This window comes from Anser anser, assembly GCF_964211835.1.
Source record: "Anser anser genome assembly, chromosome: 2".
Classification (NCBI taxonomy): domain Eukaryota; kingdom Metazoa; phylum Chordata; class Aves; order Anseriformes; family Anatidae; genus Anser; species Anser anser.
The window spans coordinates 85,935,159-85,951,009 of NC_139721.1; the positions used below are offsets into that span (position 1 = coordinate 85,935,159).

Genomic DNA, 15,851 nt, shown 5'->3' on the forward strand with positions numbered 1-15,851 from the left:
ATTTGCTACTTACTACAAGGTAATTTCCAAACGTGATGTCACGGCATCTGTGTCTAGTGGTGATTGCTCACTTGTTTGGGATTACTAAGAATTTTCCATGTGTCTGTCTGTCTTCATAAGTGATACTGGGGCTTTAGGTATGTTCCTGGCAACAACCATGTAGGACAGAAGTTTTTTTATGTTCTCCAAAGTTTATATAACATGGATAAGTTACATGATAGCTTGATGGGACATCATTAGAAGTCTTCATTACAGTTCTTACTCACTTTGGCTATGTTTGTATCAAGAAATGAAACACAGCAGGATCATTCTTTGGCACTGAGGCTAATCAGCAGAGAACAGCTTACATCATTGCAAGTATACCCTCTTAGCTTCCAAAAAAAGATGGTCTCCTGCAAACTGCCTGTTGGTCTTTGCCACCTCCTAAGCCATGCATGGGAATGCTCGCAAGAAGACACTGAGGCCACAAGCATGCCAGAAACCGTTCTAATGATTTAACAGTATGAATGTATGTGCATAGTGTTCACTGGACACTGCTTAATTTAGTACCCCAGGTATAGTACCAGCAGCCTTTAAGGCTGCTGATCCACTTAAGTTAAGTTCAAGTCATTACTATATTTTCAGATTATAGGATTACATTTAGCACACATGTTGGAAGTGTCAGAACATTTCTCTGTCTGGATCATCAGTGGACCCCAATTTAAGGTGTAAGATGATAGAGTGTTCATCTGTCCCCTCATACAGAAGTAGCTTAAAGATGCCAGATTAAAACCAACTGCAATGCTAATTTTAGGAGCAGCATCAAGTCAGCTGAATCCAACAAAGTTGAAACGTAAGACAATTAAAATGATGCCTAGTAAAGAAAAGCTTCTGCTTGCTCCTGAGGCCACCTAGATGGAATATAGAAAGTGATGCATGTCTTCATATGCAAAAGTTGAGCAGCTTTTTTTTCAGCTTAAAATGCAAACACGCCTCTTGACAAATAAATCAAAGCTAGCTTTACAAATAAACCAAAGCTAACTTTGAGCTTGCTGGCTGGGCCACTGATAGTAATCTAAGTGCAGAACTACAGAGCCAAGCAGAACTACTTAGCTTGGCTACATCCTCCCTGTGCCGGTCCCATGAATTTCTTTTAAGTCAAAAAAAGCAAAAGAATGGCTTAATACAGCTTACTTCACAGATTATTGAGTATTGTAGCAAATGAAGACTATCAAATCAAATATCTTTGTGTTATACATGGATAGAGTTTGTAGGGTGAATACACATTATTTAGGTTTCAGTCACTGCCCAACGATTTTTGAAACATCAAATAACAACAAAAAACTACACAGTAAAACTGCAGGAGACTGGCACAGACATCCTATTTACTTTAAGGAATAATAGTTTTGGAGTACATTGAACATGTTCAAACGGTGTTTTGTCCTTGCTTTACTTATGCTGCTGCCTCAAGACCTAAAACCTTCCTGTATTTGAAAGCCTCATGCTTGCCACTTCTGCAACGTTATTAAAAATGTCATGTTGTCATTTCTTGCTGCTGCAGATAGCTACAGTACTGAATGATGTAATTCAGGTCCTTTTCCTGGGCCACAGCTGAAAGGATCTTCAAATTTAAATTAATCTTCTTCATCCAGCTGCTAGTATTTTAACCCTGCATTATTTTAACCCTGTAAGATATCCCTGCTTTATGGATACATAAATACCAAATTCTTTGGTCCTATAAAAATTACACATGGCAGCGTACAATTTCTGTGTGCTTTTGTCAATCTTCCTTGTGTTATTTTTGGTAATTGCTTTATCTCTTTGTTGAAACTGACTATCTAGGTATGAAAAGCTCTTGTTAAATCTCAATCTATATAGGAACTGAGGTCCTTCCTTCTGCCAAAGTCAATGTTAAATGAAGCAAACAATGTGATATTTTTGTGCGTCAGCGCAATGGAAGCATTTTAACACTCTGATCCTCCATTTTCTTGAGTCACATTTATGGAGAGATTTTCATCAATACATAAAATTCAAAGAATCATAGGATGGTGTATGTTAGAAGGGAGCTCTGAAAGTCATCTGGTCTAAACCCCTGCTATAGCAAGGACACCTAGAACAGGTTGCCCAGGACCATGTCCAAGCAGCTTTTGAAGATCTCCAAGAAGGGTGACTCCACAATCTCTGTGAGCAACATGTGCCAGGACTGGGTCACCTGCACAGCAAAGTACTTCCTGATGTTCGGAGGGAACCTCTTGTGTTCCAGTTCGTTCCTCTTGTCCTGTCACTGGGCACCACTGAAAAGAGCCTGGCTCTTTCTTCTTTACACGCTCCTTTCAGGTATTTATGTACATTGATGAGATTCTGCCCTGAACCTTCTCTTCTCTGGGCTAAACGGTCCCAACTCTCTCAGCCTTTCCTTACAGCAGATTTGCTCCAGTTCCTTAACCATCTTCATTGGACTCTGTCCAGTAACACCATTTCCCTCTTGTACTGGAGAGCCCAGAACTGGACACAGTATTCCAGATTTGGCCTCACCAGGGCTGAAAAAAGAAAGGGATCACTACCTTTGACCCTCTGGCAGTGGGTCAAATACTCTGGCAATACTCTGTCAAATGCAGCCCAGGATACCATCACTGCTCTTGGCTGCAAGGACACAGTGCTGGCTTGTGTTTCACTTGTTGTCCACCAGGACCCCTAGGTCCTTTTTTTTTTTTTTTTTTTTCTTTTTTTCAAAATTGCTTTCCCCAGCTATCCATTCTGCAAAGCTGGTTGGTCCCCAGCATGTACTAGTGTGCGGGAGATTGTTCCACTCCAGGTGCAGGACTTTGCACTTCAGTTTGTTGAACTTTGCAAGGTTCCTGCCTGCCCACTTCTTCAGCCTGTACAGGTGCCTCTGGATAGCAGCACAACCCTCTGGTCTACCGGCCACTCCTCCCAGCTTTGTGTCATCTGCAAACTTGCTGAGAGAACACTCTGCCCCATTATCCAGCTCATGATTGAAGATGGTGAGCAGGTTTGGATCCAGTGTTGACCACTGGGGTACGATGCTAGTTACTGGCCACCAACTAGACTTCATGCCCCTGATCACCACCCTGTGGGTCTAACCATTCAGCCAGTGTTGAATTCACCTCACACATCCAGCCACACTTCATCAGTTTCTCCGTGAGGATCCCATAGATCCTTAAGTGAAGTGAAGTCAAGGAAGACAAAATGCACTGCGCTTCTCTCATCTGCCAAGCCAGTCCTTCCATTGTAGAAGTTTATCACGTTGGTCAAGCATACTTCCCATTGATCAATCCGTGCTGACTATTCCTGATTTTCTTCTTCTTCACGTACCTGGCAAAACAACATCAGGAACTGGAAATGGAATACCAGTACTGAGATGATTTTATATACAGAGGTTTTATTATGTATCTACTAGTTCATACATTACACAGTGACAGATGGGGAGATCAGAAATTGTAATCAGTATGAGGTGTACTGTCTTCTTTTTAGATTTGCATATAATGCATGAATTAATTAATACAGTAAGAAGAAAAATAAATTGCATCTGGGAATGGACATACTATTAAATTCCTTAAATTGCAATGGGATGGGTTGTGTTTGCAAAGTGACCCATTAACATTATTACAATCACCATTATGAGAATGAACTCATGTTGTTCCACAGTCTGCTCTCATTATAACCTTCTTATTTCCACATAGCCATACTGTATTGTTGGGGTAAACAACAGCAAACCATGTTAATGCTAATTCCATCTATGTTTAATTCCACTGACTTCATTTGCTCTGTGCCTAGTGCTTACAGAGAAGGACATACAAAGATAAAATAGCATAAGCATAAAAATCTGAAAATCTGACTTTATTTAAGTAAATGGGAATTTAGCCATGAGTGTCTTTGTAGTCAAAATTGCTTCTTTTATTTCAAGACAATCACTTAAGAAAAATCTTAATTGAAATCAGCCAAAATTTGTCATCTTTTTTTTTTTTGTAAAGAAACTAAACTAACTAAATAAAGCTAAGCCCACTGTATTTCAATTACTGTTTTTTAAATTGTTTATAATTGTGACAAAAAATGCAATACATAAAAAAAATCAAATATAAAAAATACATTAACATAGTAAAATGCGAACATTGGAGATTCAGATACTCTTAACTTGTCAGAAGAAAATATGAGAAAATCATTTTTCCAAGCATTTTAATTTAGAAGTATATTTTTGACAGAAGAACTCTTATTAATGTATTTATTTAAAGTTTGCATGCAAGCCTGAATTCCCTGGGATGACAGTATTTACTTTATGAAATGGCACAAAAAAATAAAATCATGTTAGTTTCAGTAAAGGTAACAGCTGTAGTAATAACAAGCCAGGCATACCACTTATTTTCTGTTGCTGCTTTGTCACATAGCTGGCATGGATAATTTGCTCAGAAAATAAGATATTGACAAGATATTGTTTTAACATCTCTCCCCATCTTTGCTACCTTGCCTTGCCCATCTTTCTCAACTGTTGATTAATGAAGAAGCATGACTTGTGCCTCAGTTATTTCACAGAGAGTCTCTGCATTGTTTCTTTGCTGAGTGTTCATTGAAATATTCAAGAGAAATTACTTGCTTTTAAAAAACAAAAACAATATCAAAACTGTGGTATTTCTTACCTATATTTAAATACCCTGTATTATTAACAAAATAACAATTTTGAATTGTTAGTAGGGCTATTTATTTATTTATTTATTTAAACTGGCTGTACATTGGCATACAAGACAAATTGAGTTTTATTTCAAGGTTTCAAAATTTCAAAATTAGGTTCTGTTTGAACCAGAAAAGGTCTTATCTTTGCATAAGTTTGTGATCTATCAGGAAAAAATGTTTTAAAATACCTTATTTCAGAATTTTCAAGGTACTTTTTCAGTTTTGTCTGAAGATAAAAATCATTACATTTCAACTACTTATAATTTTAGTTTTCAGCAGAATTATACCTTTGCATGCAAGGTGCAATATTACAGGTTCATATCATACTGCATGGCTTCCTTCATTGTTCTCAGAGGGAACTGTTCCTGTCAAAGATTCCTCCATAATATCTTTAAGAAGAGATCTTTTGCATTGATTGGTAAGCACGGCACAAAGTCAAAGCTAGTTGTAGAGAGTGTATTTGTTATGGAAAATATCCGCTGTATGAATGTGGACGTGTGTCTGTGTTCAGTATAGTGAAGATACCTTTAATTTTTTAATTGACTGAATCACTGGCATTTGGAACATTTCCAAGTCCCAGGTGCAAGGGTGGTGTAGTTAATGAAGTATTTGCTTTCTAGTTGGCCTCTGATGTCTGTTATAGTGATAGGGAGTAGATCTCAAATTTTTCAGCAGGAAAGATACTGCATTCAGTGGAAAGGTCAGGTTTCTTTGTTTTGTTGGTAAGAGAATATGTATCTGACAACACTCAGCTATTGTTTCCTTGAAAGTGGAATATGCAACCACTGTGATAGTGGAATGAAATTGCTTGTTGCGTTGCTTGTTGCTGTATGAAAAATTACAGGAGTTGCACTGTATACCGAATTGAGGGTAAGGCATTTACAGTGTGATTTCAAAAATGAGTGTGGAATATCCATATTGTTTACAGGAACAGCTGTCATACATCTACATCTGACTGACATGAACTTTTTGCTGTGAAATTACGATAGCTATCTCTCCCAGTTTTTCCCTCCCTTCTGCCATTTATGAAATGAACAGATTTATCCTGTGGTGGTATTGTAGCATAAGCCTCCTTTTTTAAAGGAGCACAGCAACTCACACAGGCTGTGTTCTCTTCCCATGGAACCTCTCTTTCAGTTTGCCTTAGAGGTAGCAGGACTTTATGGCTAGTTAGAGGTGGAAATAGTAGGGGCAGAGTGGCTGATATCTTATATTCAAAGTGCATCCTGTAATGAAAGCATACCTGTGAGAAAAGACTTAGTGACTAGTAAAATAACAGATATTAGATATGAAAGTAAATCTATGTAGATTCATTCCTCATGTTCTATTCCTTCCCCCAGCCTGTGTTACAGAAAAACATTTACAAACAGATCAAATCTGGCTAAGGCTGCTTTGATAAAAGCAAACAAAATTTTAAAAAAGTAATATAAGGAGACCATTTATGTAAAAGTTTTACTACAAACTTACAAAAATACTATTAACTAAGTTAAGAAACTTAATGCTGAGGTTTCTATCTGTAAAAGACATATCTACATAACTAAATGACACACTTTCAGTATGTCAGTATTTTATAAGATGCGTTTGGGATCTTAAAGGAGAATACCTATGCTTGCACTTTTAAATTTATTTACCAGGTATTCTTTTGGTTAGTTGAAATCAGTTAGTACTGCAGATGTACTGCCTCATTATTGTAGTAAAGTGACATGGCATAACATTAGCTCAAAAAACTCTACAGAAATGTCTGCCCGATGAGCTAGGAAATCTAGCTGTAAAAGTTTGACAGGCAAAAACAAAATGCTTGACCAGAATGTTTCTTTTCAGAAAATAAGTGTTTTTTTTCTGTACACTGACACTAAAGGAAGCTTATAGCAAGCAATGGTGGGATTTTGCTCATCTAATAATAACTGCCTAAAATTTTTGCATCTGATCTTAGCAAATGTTCTATGATCTTTTCATATTCAAAGGGGGGAGAGATACACACCAGCCAAGAATGATAAATCTCATTTTTAGAAAGGTGTCTGTGTTCATGTGGACAAAACCTTCCTGATATTCTTAATTAATAATGGATCATTAGTAGCCTAAATGACTAGCTTAATTACTTATGATTGGTGGTTAATTACGATGGTGCAAACTCAATGAAATAAATCACTCATGAGAGTCTTGTGCAGTTTAATGATACTTTAGGGTATCCAGAAGTGTTGCAACATTCTTTACTAGGGTACTCTCAAGTTGTGAAAATCTATAGACTTGCACCAAAGCAGACCTTCTGAAAACTTCTGAATACTTTGGTTTTCTTTACAATATTGTATGCTATCTTTTCTTATAAATAAATCCATGTACATATACATATGTATATATATAATCACATAAATATTTTAGCAATGAGTTATTAATAAGTTTCTAATTTTAATTACATGTATATATGTATTATCCATGTATTTTTCACTTTTTCAAGAGTTTTGATTCATAAGTAATTTCAGTAAACTATGGTTATAAACATGACTACGATTTAGAAGTCAGTCTTGGAAATGTTAAGATGAGATTTAATGACTTCATTGAATTTTTTTTGACTCATCTGAACAAATAAAAATATTCTTTTAAATAAATATATGCAAGGTCTGTCCCTCAATCTGTTGGCCTACAAATTTCATGTAAATAATCTCCCCTGTAATCTTCACTGGAACAGCTTTATTTGTGACTGTAGTGAAATGAATCGTAGCATTTTTTTATTTTTTTTTGTGGGATATGAAGGGCATGTCTTGCACCGTTCCTTTGGTCTTAGAGCTATTGTTTGCTGGGTGTGCTATTGTAAAGAATGTATTTGGGCAGCTAGCTTGGAGTTAGCTCATTGTGCCCTGCTATGCTGTTACCAGTATTTGAGCTAATTAGGACCGACTCAGATATGTCTGTGTGAGTTGTAGTCATTCCCAGTCTGCTTTCTATTGAGGATAAAACAATTTGCATGAATATTTGCATCTGATGTTTTACGAAACATGATACTCTTGAGCTTTGTGGTATGGGATCAGCATTAAAAGATTACTAACGTATATAGTGCCAAGTGGAAGTGACTGGAAATATGCCACTAGTATTGAGAATGAGGCATAGAAAGAGATAGCATTATCGCTTCAAAAAGCAGTTCAGAAAAAGATGGGGGATTTTTTTTGTGCACACAGAAAGGAAGATAACTTACCAACTGAGAAAGTTTAAAAAATGAAGAGTTGAGGTGAATGTAGGCATAAACAATGGGAAAGCCAAAACACTTGAAAAGCTACACAACTATTTAGAACGGTCACTTGTATAAGCGTTTCACTTATTTAGAGACTCACAGAAAGGACTGTAAAAACCTGGTGGAAGAACAATAGCATATACTTTTAGAGATTGTCAGTTGCTGATGACATTGCATGTGAATCTCTGATACGAGAGATCCATAGTTACACTCAGATACAGGATTTTTTCTGACCCATCCTAGCCATTATTTCATTATTATTTTTTCTCTGATTTGAAGAGGATTCTTACAGTAATGTGTGTGGATTTATCATTAACCTCACACATATTTTTGCCTAAATTAGAAAATTAATGACAAATGCAGAGACTTTCTTCTATTCTTGTTTTCAGGTTTTGGTTTGGACTTCTACATTCACATCTATTTTATTAAAATAGAACTCTCTCTGAAGAAATAGCACTTTCAGAATTCACCTCAGTTCAACGATATTCAGCGAAATTAATTTGTTGTTACAACACACTTCTTCTGCAGGTGCTTGCTTAGAGGCTGTTCTGAGATGTGTATTTTACCACTGTTTACAAGGCAGTAGAGTTTTTCTGTGAGTGTAAGTCTGTATTTAATTATTTTTGAAATCAAATTAGAGCAATATCATCCTAGTATCATATTCATAGAGATAGGGATTATTTATTATTAATACTGTGTTTTCTTCAACAAATTAATATTTCATTATTAATATTCCTCATAAATATATAATTTGTATCTTTTATATCATTAATGACATTGAACAAATATGTTTTCAGTTGATGGCAAATGTGCTGCTGTGCAAATGTCAGTGTGATAGAGAGAGTTTACTTTATTCCATTTTGTATAGCTTTAATTAAGCAATAAAAGACGACATCCAAAACATGTACATACCATTTCCTTCTTGAAGAATACAAAGGTAAAGCCTATGCTAACATAAAGAAGGCTAGAAAAATAAAACTGACACTTTACTGCCTAGCCTAGAATATCCTTTAATACTTGAAAATATTAGCATCAGCAACATTCAGATTACATTAACAAATTTTAATTAAAGATAAGCTGATATTTAAAGCTATTTTACTAGGTCTCAATATTTAAATACCAGTATGTGCCATACCTCGATAACCACTTTTATCTTACAATTTAACTTACAGCACTGCACTGCATAGCGCTGTCTAGTTTTTAAATGAAATAAATAAATAATAATCACCTTTTAAAAGAATTCAGTTCCTAAAACAGTAATTAAGTTTCTATAACCAGTACTTCTGAGCTCTTTCCTTGCTCAGAAGACTCCAAATATAATTCTGGACACATGTAAATAAACTCTGTCTCATCCTTTTTGAGCTGAAATTTGTTGTGGACTGTAAGTTCCTCAGTGGCCACATGGCCACAGTGCCCCAGCCTGAGCCATGAGGCATGAACCTTCTTTCAGGCTGTGAGGCTCAAGGAACAAAATGAGACCATGCTTTAGGCAAGCACAAGGTCCTGCACCTGGGTAGCAGTAACCCCACACACCAGTATGTACTGAGGGAGGACCAGCTGGAAAGCAGCGTTGCAGAAAAGGAGCTGAGTGTCCTTTTCTGCAACAAATTGAACCCAGACAACAATGTGCCCAGGGGGCAACTGTCATCCCCAGTCTGCATTAGGAAAAGCAATACCAGCAGGTCAAGGGAATTGATCCTTCCCCTTTGTTTGGCACTGGTGGGACTCCATCTGGCGTGCTGTGTCCATTTCTGGGCTCCCAGTGCCACGCAGATGTGAATATACTGGTTGGAGTCCAGTGAAGGGCCACCAAGGTAGTAAGAAAGTGGAAGAACGTAACGTAGGAGGAAAGACTGAGAGAATTAGGGTTGATTGGAATGGGTTCCAATGGGAGAGGGGGTTCCTCACAGAGAGGGTGGTTGCACACTGGAACAGGCTCCCCAGGGAAGTGGTCACTGCACCGAGCCTGTCTGAATTTAAGAAGAGATTGGACTGTGCACTTAGTCACATGGTCTGAACTTTTGGGTAGACCTGTGCGGTATCAAGAGTTGGACTTAATGATCCTTAAGGGTCCCTTCCAACTCAGGATATTCTATGATTCTATGATTCTATGGTTGCCCAGGGTGGTGGTGGAGTCACCATCCCTGGGGGTGTTTAAGAAAAGGTTGGATGTGGTACTTAGGGACATGGTTTAGTGGGTGATATTGGTGGTAGGGGGACAGCTGGATGAGATGATCTTCAAGGTCTTTTCCAACATTAACGATTCTATCATTCTAAGGAGAGAGGGCTAAGGGGAGATGATCTTGCTGCCCACCAAAAGGTTGGGCATAGAGATGAACCAGACTCATCTCAAAACTGGACCAAAAGACAAGAGACAATGGACACAAAGCAGAACAAGAAAAAAACTGACTATACATTAGGAAAGATGTATTCACAGGGAAGATAAGCAAATAGTGTTTTCCAGAGTTTTCATGTGGACAAGGCCCTGGGCCCAGCCTGCTCAACCTGCTCCATTTTGACCTTGTATCATGGCCCCAAAGGGTGCTTCCAGCCTCACCCCCCCACCCCCCAATCCCCCATCCCCACCGCTGCCCAAGCCCAGGCCCCACAGCAGCCCTGGGGCCACCATGCCCTGCTCCATAGAGGCCGCAGCAGGGCTGGGCTCCACCTCCCACAGCCCTGCCCAGCCCAAACAAAGCCCCTGCCCAGCCAGGCCCGCCCATGGCCCAGCCCAGCCTCAGCCCCTCCTGGCCCCATGGAGATGCCCAGTGCCTGGGGCTGGGCCTGTCCCGGTGCCCTGCTCCTGATGGGGTTCTGGGATGGGCCCTGCCTGGCCCATCCAGGGACACCCTGCACTCCTGGTGATTCCGGGTTTTCTGAAAGGTCAGCTTTGGAAAGTATGTACATAATATTCACTAACATGGGTGGGAGTCTGAAAACATCATACTCTTTTTAAGATGCTGTTAAATTACAGGCAGGAATAACAAAGACAAAGGAGAAGGGGACACGCTCTCTGATTTTCAGAGGGTGTAGAACTAAGGGAACTATGATCTTTCAAAATCTTGTAGGAGTGAAGGAAGATATATATATAATATTATTTTTTTATTTTTCTGAATAATCACTTGCTTTCATGGTTTTAGGGCTTGGGAAGTGGATAATTTTCCAAGATACAGAATAGGTGTATTTATTCTGTAAATACATATTTTTCATTCTTAGGCCATGTCCAGACAAGGGGGAAACTTGAGGGAGGCAAGGAGAGGGTACAAGCGTGGCAGCACCCCACTCTTGCAAGCAGTTATAGCACGTATGTTTCGTTTGTGGTTGAAATTTAACAGGTCGGGTTTTTTGCGTTGTTAATCTCTCTTTATTCTTACCAGAGATTTGTGTATTCTTGTATACTACTGTAGTGTGGAAGTTTTGAATATATGAGTATATTTGAGACTCTTCACCGTTTATATTTGTGACTGTTCACCATTTTGATTCTGTTGTCCCTCATCAACACAATACAGTATTATACAAATAATGTCAGTCATAATAATATCATAGAGTGAAACTGGAACAAATATTTACCTTATCAATTTTTGTAGTGGAGCTATTTGTGGAGCAGAAAGCAAAACTTCTTGAAGAGGTACAAATTGGTCCCTATTTGAACCAATTGTTTGTCTGTATGATAAAATTCATGCAGGTCTTGGTACTTTTTTAGGTTGTTTTCAGTCTTCAAGAAACATAAAGTACTTTGCATATATATATATTTTTTTAATTATTTAGAGCTTTTTAATTTGGGTAGACATGGGTAGTACACTTGTTGGGATTCTGCTCTAATCTAGGACCAATCCTCAAGTTCCTGTCAGCTGCATCACAGAGCACAGTTTTTGCACTCAGATCACTAATTCAGTTCATGGCCTTAGCCTGGATAGCTCACATCCCCAGTCACTGTCCTAAATTCCAGGCAATGATGCATCTCTTACAACCTTAAGAAAAAAAGTCTTCCTCCAAGCATTGCTATACAACAATATTAACTCATGCTCCCCTGTACGCCTAGTGCAGAAATGTCTTTCTGCAATCACATGGGAGATCTGGTTAAAAGGAATTTTTTATTGTAAAACTTGGAAAAAAAAAATGTGGGGTACTTACAGGATTAAGGAGAGGTTATTTTGAAAGCAGGAAAGCAAAGCAAGGTTTAAGAAGTAAATCTGTTTTGTTCCGTATAGTTTTATCTGAGATCTAGTCTTACAGATAGCATGCTTTCAATGAGCCTCCCAGGATGCAAAATTAACCAGGCATAAAAATCCTAACTGAATTTATACCACTAGCATTGGGCAGCCTTTGCATTTAGTTGATCCAATTTTGAGAACGGATAGCCCTACAACAAACAAGATGGCCAATAAATTCAAATTTTCTAGTTTCCTGACCTTAGTTTTGGGCTTATGGTTACTTTTATGATTTTGCCAGTATCTAAGAAATGACAGCATGTTTTTTTGTTTGTTTGTTTGTTGGTTTGTTTGTTTGTTTAAGTGCACATTATGTTTTATTTGTCAGTTCCATTGTATGATTTGTGGATCTTTTGGAATATTGAGTGACTGCATAATGCACCATAGGGCTGCCCTCCTCTGGAATGTTAAATTCTTTAGTGGGGTTTTAGGATTATTTGCTGAACCGTCATCTTATTTGTCCCATTTGCCTTCATTTCTTTCTAGTTATAAGCCTCTTTCCCCTCAGTCTTCTCCCCTTTCTCTACTCTCCATGTCCTCAGGCAGGTCACTTGCCCTCTCTGTTAATGCTTCTCCATCTGTAAAATGGGAGTAATCAGAGTTGTTGGAAAGATTAATTAGTGAATTAATATTTGTGAAGCACTTGAAAGATGATATGCACTAGGTAAAGGCTAAGTAGTGTAATTATTATTCTCAGAAGTGCCCTCATGAATAGAAAAAAAAAAAAAAGATACAGGGTTTCTGCAAGCTGATTAATAATCAGTATAGATGGTTCTCGAGATAGCTGACCATGGGCTAGTTGGCTATGCTTGTAAAGAGACAAATTAAACATGAATGAATACGTATTATTTATTTAGGTAACGATACACTTAAGAGTTTACATTTTTAATATGCCATTTTTAACAGACTGTTAATACTACACATGCTCACATTGATCATGAATCACAAATTGCAGTGATTAGAGAAAACGCAACTCTGTGAACTTCAGATGTGAAGCCTGTACCTTCTAGCTTCCAAATTCTTTTACTGTGATTCTGTATATGTGAATGTCTTTTAAACATGGTACTTATTACAAATGGAAATGGAACTGAGAAAGTAACTGAGAATAAATATTTTAAGGTAATATCCTACAGTCTCAGCATTGTATTGTGATTATAACACCATCTTCTCCCCTCCTCCCCCACGAAAAGGGAGGTAATTTCCTTGTGCTATAATTAAACCATCTTTCATTCCTCACTATTCAAAAAAAGGGGAAAGAGAAGCTAATGGCCCCAAATGAGCATGATCACATAATGATAATTCCTGTCCAGAGAAGATATAATTATTAACCTGAACATTTTTTTAATGTATTTTTTATAAATCATGTCTTCTGTGGCTAGAGAATTCTATTAAGTCTAACCACTAGAGGCCAAGTTGTATTACTTAACCAACTGTCTTAAACTATGTCATCTTAAAAAGAGATAAAGGGTGGTTGTGCTTTGTGGAAGCATGTTCTCATCCAACATATTAATGTGGAAGCATGTTCTCATCCAAGCCCATAATAAAGAAACTCTGTTCCAGCATGCTCTGCACTGGCTTTTGGTAGCAAGCTGCAGTGAAGTAGAGTTTAAGATGGTATGTCCCTACTTTATTCCTTCTGTGGGAGATGGGACCCAAAGTTGTGTTGCCAAACCATTGCCTCTGTTTCCTGAGTGAAGGGGCTGCAGCTGAGACATGCATTAGCTTGGGCTACCTGAGGAAAGGAAGCTCCTTGTTTTCTCGGTTCTCCTGCCCCCTTCAGTTTCCTGATGCCTAGAAGTCAGTTTCACATTTCATGTCATGATCTGATTCTATGTCTTCTGAGCCTTTAAGATGCTAATATTGATAGATCCCATTGGAAATAATGATTACAGGATGAAACAATTATGAAGACAGTTTGTTATTATTGCCTTTTCATTTTTACATCTCTGCTGAGCATCTAAGGGAAAATTTAGGAAACTTAACAATCATCAAGGCCCAAGAGACCAATGTTTTTGAAGTGCGGGATAGGATCAAAAAACAAGCTGATGAGGATTAACATGCAGCTACAGAAGGAAGTGATGATTTTGTTCAGAACTCTTGCAAACTATAGTTAAGCAGACTTCATGGGGTTCTAGTATGTGCTGTACGTAATTGGAGGGGATAAGAAAGGTTTATGATGTGAGTGGTAGAAACAAGAAGCAAATTATGCAGAGTTAGGCCCTACTAATCAGTGTCAGTGTCTGTGCACTGGATTGAAATCTTTGTGTTCCTTGGTATCCAAAAAATAAGATCGATATATATTACACGTTTCAGTTTCTTTACATTAGGAAAGCCATTTATTACACACTTTGATGTGGTAAAATGCTTTCAGGGTAATGGCTTTGCCATTAGGCCCATTGAAGGGACTACATTACTTGCATCATGCTTACATTTCGTGAGAGGCTCTACAAGTTCTGTTCTTCCGAGAAGACTGGGATGATGGACTTCTTTACCCTTACACCAACTTGGCGTGGTGTAGCTTGGGTATTCTCTCAGCAGAGTGCAGCCTAAATGTTAACTAGCATTGTCACACGTGAAGGGAGAGTGCTGACCCCAGGTGAGAGCTGGTCTTGCTGGTCCCTGTTCCCATCAGCCTACTTTTTTAGGGCTTGGCATCAAAATGATATTGCAAGTATTATCCCTATAGCCTAGCCCATCCTTATTCCCAATTTGCTACTCAGAAGGGAGTTGTCCTTCACAGGCAAGAGGTTGATGTCTGTTATCTAAGAGAAGACTTGCTTCAGAGCATTAAAAACAAGAGAGAACCAGGAATAAATAACACTTCTGAGTCAGGTTCCTTTGGAGTGTTTCTAGCTCCTCCTGAACAGTAGTTGAGGGAATTTGATTCTAACAGCAATTATGTCAGAACTTCATTTCCTTTCCTACCTAAGAAGTTTTTACATGGATATGGAAAAATGCAACTTCTCCTTCTAACACTGCCAGAAAAGAGACATAGAAGGAGGAATGCTAAGAGAGATGAGGAAAATAATTCTTGGAGAAAAATGTAGATGGAGTTTGTAGTGCTGGAACTGTGTAAGGAGAAGCATTAATAAGGAATGAGTAAGTGGAAAGAGAGCATATTAAAGTAAGAAGCAATGTTTCATATACCTAGCGAACAAGTAAATTAAAATGGAGAGAAAACACAGATTTCTGAAGAATTAAAAACAAACAAACAAACAAAAACACAATCAACCAACCAACAAAAATATATATATATATATATATTAAAAGATTACATACTATGACTCTGACATGGACAGACTGAAAAAGAGAAGAGGAGCATCACCGAATGAAAAACTGTCGATGATAAAATTAAAAGTAAACAATAAAACAAAACATAACAACGAGAACAAGAAGAAAGAAAATAAAGCCGTAAAGTTAGAAAATTAAAACTACTTAGGGTCATCCAAGTTAGGTTTGCTGGAAATTTTGATTTAATTGAAGTTTGTATTTACTACTAAACATTTCTGTGCTTTTCCAGAAACCAACAATGTCTGAACAACCGCAGGCACCTCTTACAATCTGATTTTCTCTAGGTATTCTAAAAGATCTGTGGTTCCCCTGAAAAAAATGGACTGATATGATGCTTTATGACTCTGAAAATGTGGTCCTTAAAGTGTGTTAGATTTATAGTATTAGTCTGAGTAAGTAGCAGAGCAGGCTTCAGCCATAAAAATGCCAGGGAGAATCCCAAGACTAAATTGCAG

The 15,851-nt window shown here is 37.9% G+C and overlaps 1 protein-coding gene across 12 annotated transcripts in view; it reads left to right on the top strand.

Annotated features, from left to right (window-relative positions):
* CDH12 (cadherin 12) overlaps nucleotides 1-15,851 on the top strand; it is a 568,098-nt gene that overhangs the window by 318,749 nt on the left and 233,498 nt on the right. The window contains exon 1 of one of the 12 annotated variants that reach the window (XM_083824858.1): nucleotides 10,518-10,791. The exons of 10 other annotated variants lie outside the window; for them this stretch is intronic. The gene's annotated coding sequence lies outside the window, so the exon portion shown is untranslated. Of the gene's footprint in view, nucleotides 1-10,517; nucleotides 10,792-15,851 lie in introns of those variants that run through there. One more of the 12 variants, XM_083824859.1, reaches the window with a different exon arrangement.